Below are 7,007 nucleotides of genomic sequence, written 5' to 3'. Positions count from 1 at the left end.
AGGGGGGAGGGGCGGGCAAAGGGACGCCTTGTGCGTGACGGAGGGAGATTAAAAACGACGGCATGTTTGAAGAGACCGTTTGTACTTTTTGTTAGTTCTTTTGTTTGTTTTGTTGTCGAGGCAAAAACAGAGTCTGCTTGTTAAGAACCCAGAACCGGGAAGAGAGCCTTTTTGTGTTTTTGTGTTTTTCTTTTAGTTTTTCATCATTTTAGGAGGGCGTGGCCTCCCCATTCTAAACATCCCCATTGGCTGATAAGCTGTACTTTGCTCCTCCCACAAAACCGGTGTTAACCAGTTTAAACCAGAGCCATAGAAGTAAGACAAATTTACGACAACTCTGTTCACTTCATGGGGCTTCAGTCTAATGGAGGCTCTCCTACATAGACTTCTATTGGCTTCAGTCTAATGGAGGCTCTCCTACATAGACTTCTATTGGCTTCAGTCTAATGGAGGCTCTCCTACATAGACTTCTATTGGCTTCAGTCCAATGGAGGCTCTCCTACATAGACTTCTATTGGCTTCAGTCCAATGGAGGCTCTCCTACATAGACTTCTATTGGCTTCAGTCTAATGGAGGCTCTCCTACATAGACTTCTATTGGCTTCAGTCCAATGGAGGCTCTCCTACATAGACTTCTATTGGCTTCAGTCCAATGGAGGCTCTCCTACATAGACTTCTATTGGCTTCAGTAATGGAGGCTCTCCTACATAGACTTCTATTGGCTTCAGTCCAATGGAGGCTCTCCTACATAGACTTCTATTGGCTTCAGTCTAATGGAGGCTCTCCTACATAGACTTCTATTGGCTTCAGTCCAATGGAGGCTCTCCTACATAGACTTCTATTGGCTTCAGTAATGGAGGCTCTCCTACATAGACTTCTATTGGCTTCAGTCTAATGGAGGCTCTCCTACATAGACTTCTATTGGCTTCAGTCCAATGGAGGCTCTCCTACATAGACTTCTATTGGCTTCAGTCTAATGGAGGCTCTCCTACATAGACTTCTATTGGCTTCAGTAATGGAGGCTCTCCTACATAGACTTCTATTGGCTTCAGTCTAATGGAGGCTCTCCTACATAGACTTATATTGGCTTCAGTCCAATGGAGGCTCTCCTACATAGACTTCTATTGGCGTCAGTCCAATGGAGGCTCTCCTACATAGACTTCTATTGGCTTCAGTCCAATGGAGGCTCTCCTACATAGACTTCTATTGGCTTCAGTCTAATGGAGGCTCTCCTACATAGACTTCTATTGGCTTCAGTCCAATGGAGGCTCTCCTACATAGACTTCTATTGGCTTCAGTCTAATGGAGGCTCTCCTACATAGACTTCTATTGGCTTCAGTAATGGAGGCTCTCCTGCATAGACTTCTATTGGCTTCAGTCTAATGGAGGCTCTCCTACATAGACTTCTATTGGCTTCAGTCTAATGGAGGCTCTCCTACATAGACTTCTATTGGCGAACATAGTGACAATGTGGCCTGAACCCGAGGTTTACGGAATGCATTGGAGTCTATGGACTTTACAGTGACAAACACGTTAACCCATTTAATCCAAGAAATAATGTCTTCTAAATCCTGACAGTTTTCTGAAATACCTATGTTTCTATATTCAGTGGTGGTCAATATTTCATGTCGAAAAAAATGTAATTGGTGGCCCCGCCCCCCATCTGAAAATATGTTGTTCATATCCCCCCGCCGGGCTGTTTTCTGCCCCCTCAATGTCGTAACCGTCTTATACTCTATGGCTCTGGTTTAACCCCAGCATCTTTTTGGGGGAAGTTTTGGTGAATAGTAATAATAAAAATATGGCTTTTTTTTCTTTCTTTTTCTTTTCCCAGGAACCCGTAGCGTTGTTGTTTGAATGCAGTGAAGATCAAAGATCTGAAGCATTTATTAAAGTTTCTCCTTCGAACTCTGAACCTTTTAGAAGTCCTTTTAACACATTTAGACCTGAGGCCAGAGTCTAAAAAATAATGACTTCTAAATCTTGACGGTTTTCTGAAAAAACCTCTGTTTCTATCTGTCAGTGGTGCTCAAACCTTTTCATGTCAAGGACCCCCAGAATTATCTGTATTTGGCCATGGACCCCCATCAGAAAATATGTTTTTCCAGGGACCCCCCCCCCCCCCCCCCCCCCCCCCCCCTCCCAGAAGCAAAGATTTGAGTTAAAAATGTTCCTCTGAAAGAATATATATTCAAAGATTTTCACGATTTTTCTAAAATAGCTATTTTTCAACAGCTAAAGTATAACATAATGTTTAAAACACCAAAAGGGGTTCCTGTCCTGAAGGTGTTAATTATTTCAAAACAACAAAAGTCCCAAAAAACAAATTAGAAAACGAATGTTTAAGAAGTAGTTAAAATAGCCGATGTACAAGCTGCACGACGCTGCGCGAAGTGACGCGTTGTGAGCTTGTATATCTGCTATTTTCACTAGTTTGGGGTCCAGGGGAAAACATGGAATATCTCTTTTGGGTCACGGGGGGGCTAAGACGTTTGGGGACCACTGATATTAGAACCCTGAACATTTACAAGTCCTTTAAAACCCTGTTAGTTACTATAGACCGGCGTGGGGTCCGGGGACCCCCAGGGGTCCTTGATAGAGTTCCAGGGGGTCCGGGGACCCCCAGGGGTCCTTGATAGAGTTCCAGGGGGTCCGGGGTACCCCCAGGGGTCCTTGATAGAGTTCCAGGGGGTCCGTGGACCCCCAGGGGTCCTTGATAGAGTTCCAGGGGGTCCCCAGCTAAATGATAATTAGGAACCAAATGGACCCTTATCGGTCTGTAACTCAGAGAGCGTACAAATGGAACCAAACGGACCCGTTAGGGTCTCGGAGTTAAATTAACTTTGATTTAACAATATACATTGGGGTCCCAGAGATAGAAATGCCATTAAATGGTGGGGACCGTAGTCTAATTCAGGTCAAACCTGGAGGTCCTTGAAATTAAAATGGGTGAAAGTTACTGCCAGAGCTGTAAAGATCTTCTCTTATGGGGCTTCCTTGGCATGTATTTTCTAATGGGGGTCCGTGGAGCTAATGTGTGTCAATTTGGGGGTCCTTGACGTGAAAACGATTGGGAACCACTGCACTAGTATTAACCCATTCAGGCCTGACGTAGAAATTTAAAGGAAAAAAGTTTTCTAAATCATGACAATTTTCGAAAAGATTTGAGGCACATTTTAACGATTTTTCAAAAATAGCAGACCTACAAGTTCATAGCGCGCCACTCGGTGGCGCGCTATGAGCTTGTAGATCTGCTATTTTTCAATAGCTAAATTATAACAATGTTTAAAACACCAAAAGGGGTTCCCGCCCCAAAATGGGTTAATGGTTAATGTGGTTAAACGCTAACGTGACATGGATGCGTTCCAGGTCTCAATGGATTAACATCTGCATGGAATCCCTTTTTGCCCCGTCTGAAAATATGTTGTTCCAGGAACCCCCCCAGCAGCAAAGATTTGAGTTAAAGACGTTCGCTCTGAAAGAATATACATGCAAAGATTTGTGCCACATTGTCATGTGGCACAAATCGGTGGCGCGCTATGAGCTTGTAGATCTGCTTTTTTTCAATAGCTAAAGTATAACTTAATGCTAGAAACACCAAAAGGGGTTCCCAGACAAAATGGGTTTAAAATGAACCACGTGACCGGGCTGAATCCCTTTGCTAAAAAACAAAACAAAAACAAACGTCTGGTTTTGGGGAATGTTTGCTGGCCCAGCATAAAGAACGCCAAGGGTTCACTTATTGCTTAAACCCCATTTAGACATGAGGCCGATCCTAAAGAAAATGCTTCTAAATCATCACAGTTTTCTGGAGAAAAATAAAACCTATGTTTCTATGTCAGTGGTTCTCAAACATTTTTATGTCAATCAAGGATCCCCAAGAATATAGAGGGTATGCGCATGCTTAAAGTGAATGGCACATCGAGTGGCAAAGCAACAGGCAAAGTGAGTTTAACATTGTTTAATGTTGTTTAATGCAATCAGATAGGACTTTTCTGTTTGGATGCATGGGCTGTCAAGGCCAGAAAGTAGTTTTTTGCCACTCAGTAGGCGTTCCTGCATAACTTCCGGGTTTGATGATGATGTCACACGCATACTCTCTATACTGTATCCCCCCCCCCCCCCCAGAAGCAAAGATGTTCGCTCTGAAAGAATATAATATTCAAAGATTTGCACCACATTTTCACGATTTTTCAAAATGGCTAAAGCATAACATAATAATGCTTAACACATTTTGTGCCCAAAACGTCTGTGGACGTCCTGGGTATTAGCGCACGTGCATAGCCCAAGACGTCTGTGGACGTCTTCCAAAATAATCAGAAAAATCAAAACACGTGGTGCCAAAGTTTGTGTTTTCGCCATTGAGAATGCATTTGGCGTTTAAATTAAATAACTCAGAAACTATAAAACATTTCAAAGTAAAAAGTTCCAGCATGTGTCTCCACAGTCAGCTGAATTATAAAAAATGTGAATGGATTTTCTAGGTGAAAGTGATTTTGGGCAGTATTGCGTGGGCTCTCAATGTGTTAAAACATCAAAAGGTTGTCCGTGCGTCCATGCTGTGTTGATGGCTCGACCATTATGGGAGCGATAACAGGCAAACGTTGATCAAAATAACAATTCTTCTACATTCTATATATATATATTTGTGTGGCGTCTCCATCGTCTAGCAGGGGGACCACCTGGAACCTCCTCAAGGTCCACTGGTGGTCCTCGGACCACTGGTTGAAAACCACTGATCTTCACGTTGACGCAACGCTTGAAGATCGGCTTGTTTATTATTACCCTTTTAGGCCTGAGGACGATCCTATGAATGTCTTCTAAATCCTGACAGTTTTCTGCGAAAACCCTGTTTCTATGTCTGTGGTTCTCAAACATTTCCATGTCAAGGACCCCCAAATATATGTGTATTTGGCCGCCGACCCCTATCTGAAAATATGTTGTTCCAGCCTTCCAGGGACCCTCCCAGATGCAAAGATTTGAGTTAAAAAAATGTTCGTTCTGAAAGAATATATATTCAAAGGTTTGTGCCACATTTAAACGATTTTTCCAAAATAGCAGACTTACAAGCTCGTAGCGCGGCACGCGCTATGAGCTTGTAGATCTGCTATTTTTCAATAGCTAAAGTGTGACATAATGTTAAAACACCAAAAGGGGTCCCCGCCCAGAATGGGTTATTAATTATTATGAAAGAGCCATCGTTCGTTAATTTAGTCAGATTTCAAAGAAATCAGCGGATTGGACGAACCCATTCACAGGCAGCCCCATAGATAAGACTGTGCTCATTGGACGTCATTATTCCCTTCTTCCCCCCTTTCTCCTCCAATCACTGCCCTCGGAATACACCCGCACCCCAGCGTTTTCATTGGACGTTTTCAGAAGTGTGGGATTTCAACTGTGATTGGCTGAAAAGGGACATTGTTTAAAACATATATGGAGAGAAAAGAAAAAAAGAATTATAATAATAATTGACTTTTCTGCCTTTTGTTGTTGGATGTTGCTGTTCTCGTTGTCTGCTGTCAGAGGTTGTTCAACACCTATACATTTATCTGCAGGTTTCATTTGAGGGCCGGCCTACACCGGGCGACTTTGTGCGCTCAGTGCATATGCGTTTACTGCGTGAGTACAGTCCGTTTGGATATATGTCAATGATACCAGCTACACCAGACGCACGGATACGCGCTAGGCATCTAACGATTCACTCAACTCACGATACGATTTTTCACGATATTAAAAAATATATATATTTTAAAGAAATTACTGTTTTTTTAATTTGATATAATGTATCTTCCCTCCTGATATTTTTTATTTAACTACATTGCAAAAAAGTAGCATTACTTTTGACAGTGCAGAAACATAATTGCCTTCCTTGATGAGTATCAACGACCATCATCACCTGGGCACAGTCACAGACACACACAGCTCCCCTCTACAGTCACAGACACACACAGCTCCCCTCTACAGTCACAGACACACACAGCTCCCCTCTACAGTCACAGACACACACAGCTCCCCTCTACAGTCACAGACACACACAGCTCCCCTCTACAGTCACAGACACACACAGCTCCCCTCTACAGTGCTCTACTACTGAAAGTGACTATAATTTCTCTCCAAAAGCACTTGAATATGATGGAATATGACTAAAGCTCACATTTCACATCACACACTAGCCCCCCCCCATATTTTTTTTATTTCAATGAATCGATTCATATCGTCAGGATTAATATCGATATATATCGATATACGATATATCGTTACATGCCTAATACGCGTGCTCTATCCATGCGCGCGTATCTCTATATATATCTTTCCGGAAGGTCCCGCACAGATCTGCCGCGTGCCACAGATCTGGTGTAGCCAGGGGCATTTTGCACGCGTACTTTGTGCGCGCAGTGCGCGTACGTGAAACGCACACATGCCCGGTGTAGCTTGGCCGTCAGTCATTGTGTAAACCCAAAAGAAAACACATTTACTGCCGAATATAATTTTATTTTGAGAAATGTGCATAATTCTTCTGAGAAAGATCTCCTTTTTTGATTTGTGACTCAACGATCTGTATGGCGGTCACTGTTTTATTGTCATGTTCATTGTTGTCGGGACTCGCCATTAGAAACCCGTATCTCCATATTTCACCGTTTTGATGTTTTTTTTCTGTAAGCGCCGCTTGGTCTCGCGAGAGTGTCGCGAAGTAGCAAAGAAATGGCCGATCTACAAGCTCACGACGTGCGCTTTGAGCTCTAGGGCTGTGTCACCATTACAGATTTAAGTTGGCGATTAAGTGTCGCACAAATAATTGCGGTTAACGATTTAATTGTGTTTTTCCTTTTTTTCTTTTTTGCATTGAACATTATTTGGACGTTACAATCTGTCTTTCGGTTTGCCTTTTAGGCTTCGTGATCACAAATAACACATGCTGATACGGCAAATAACACATGCTGACACGGCAAATAACAAATACAAATAAATCACTAACACATCTAATATTTGTTTTTTTAATAATCGTTT

General features: G+C 42.6%; 1 protein-coding gene across 1 annotated transcript in view; it reads left to right on the top strand.

Moving 5' to 3' along the window:
• LOC306936382 (uncharacterized protein) overlaps positions 1-7,007 on the top strand; it is a gene marked incomplete at its 5' end in the record, with an annotated part of 450,465 nt that overhangs the window by 144,639 nt on the left and 298,819 nt on the right. The gene's annotated exons all lie outside the window — the stretch shown is intronic.

This window comes from Electrona antarctica (genome assembly GCF_951216825.1).
Source record: "Electrona antarctica genome assembly, chromosome: 14".
NCBI classification, from domain to species: Eukaryota; Metazoa; Chordata; class Actinopteri; order Myctophiformes; family Myctophidae; genus Electrona; species Electrona antarctica.
This window is presented reverse-complemented; position numbering and strand designations above follow the sequence as displayed.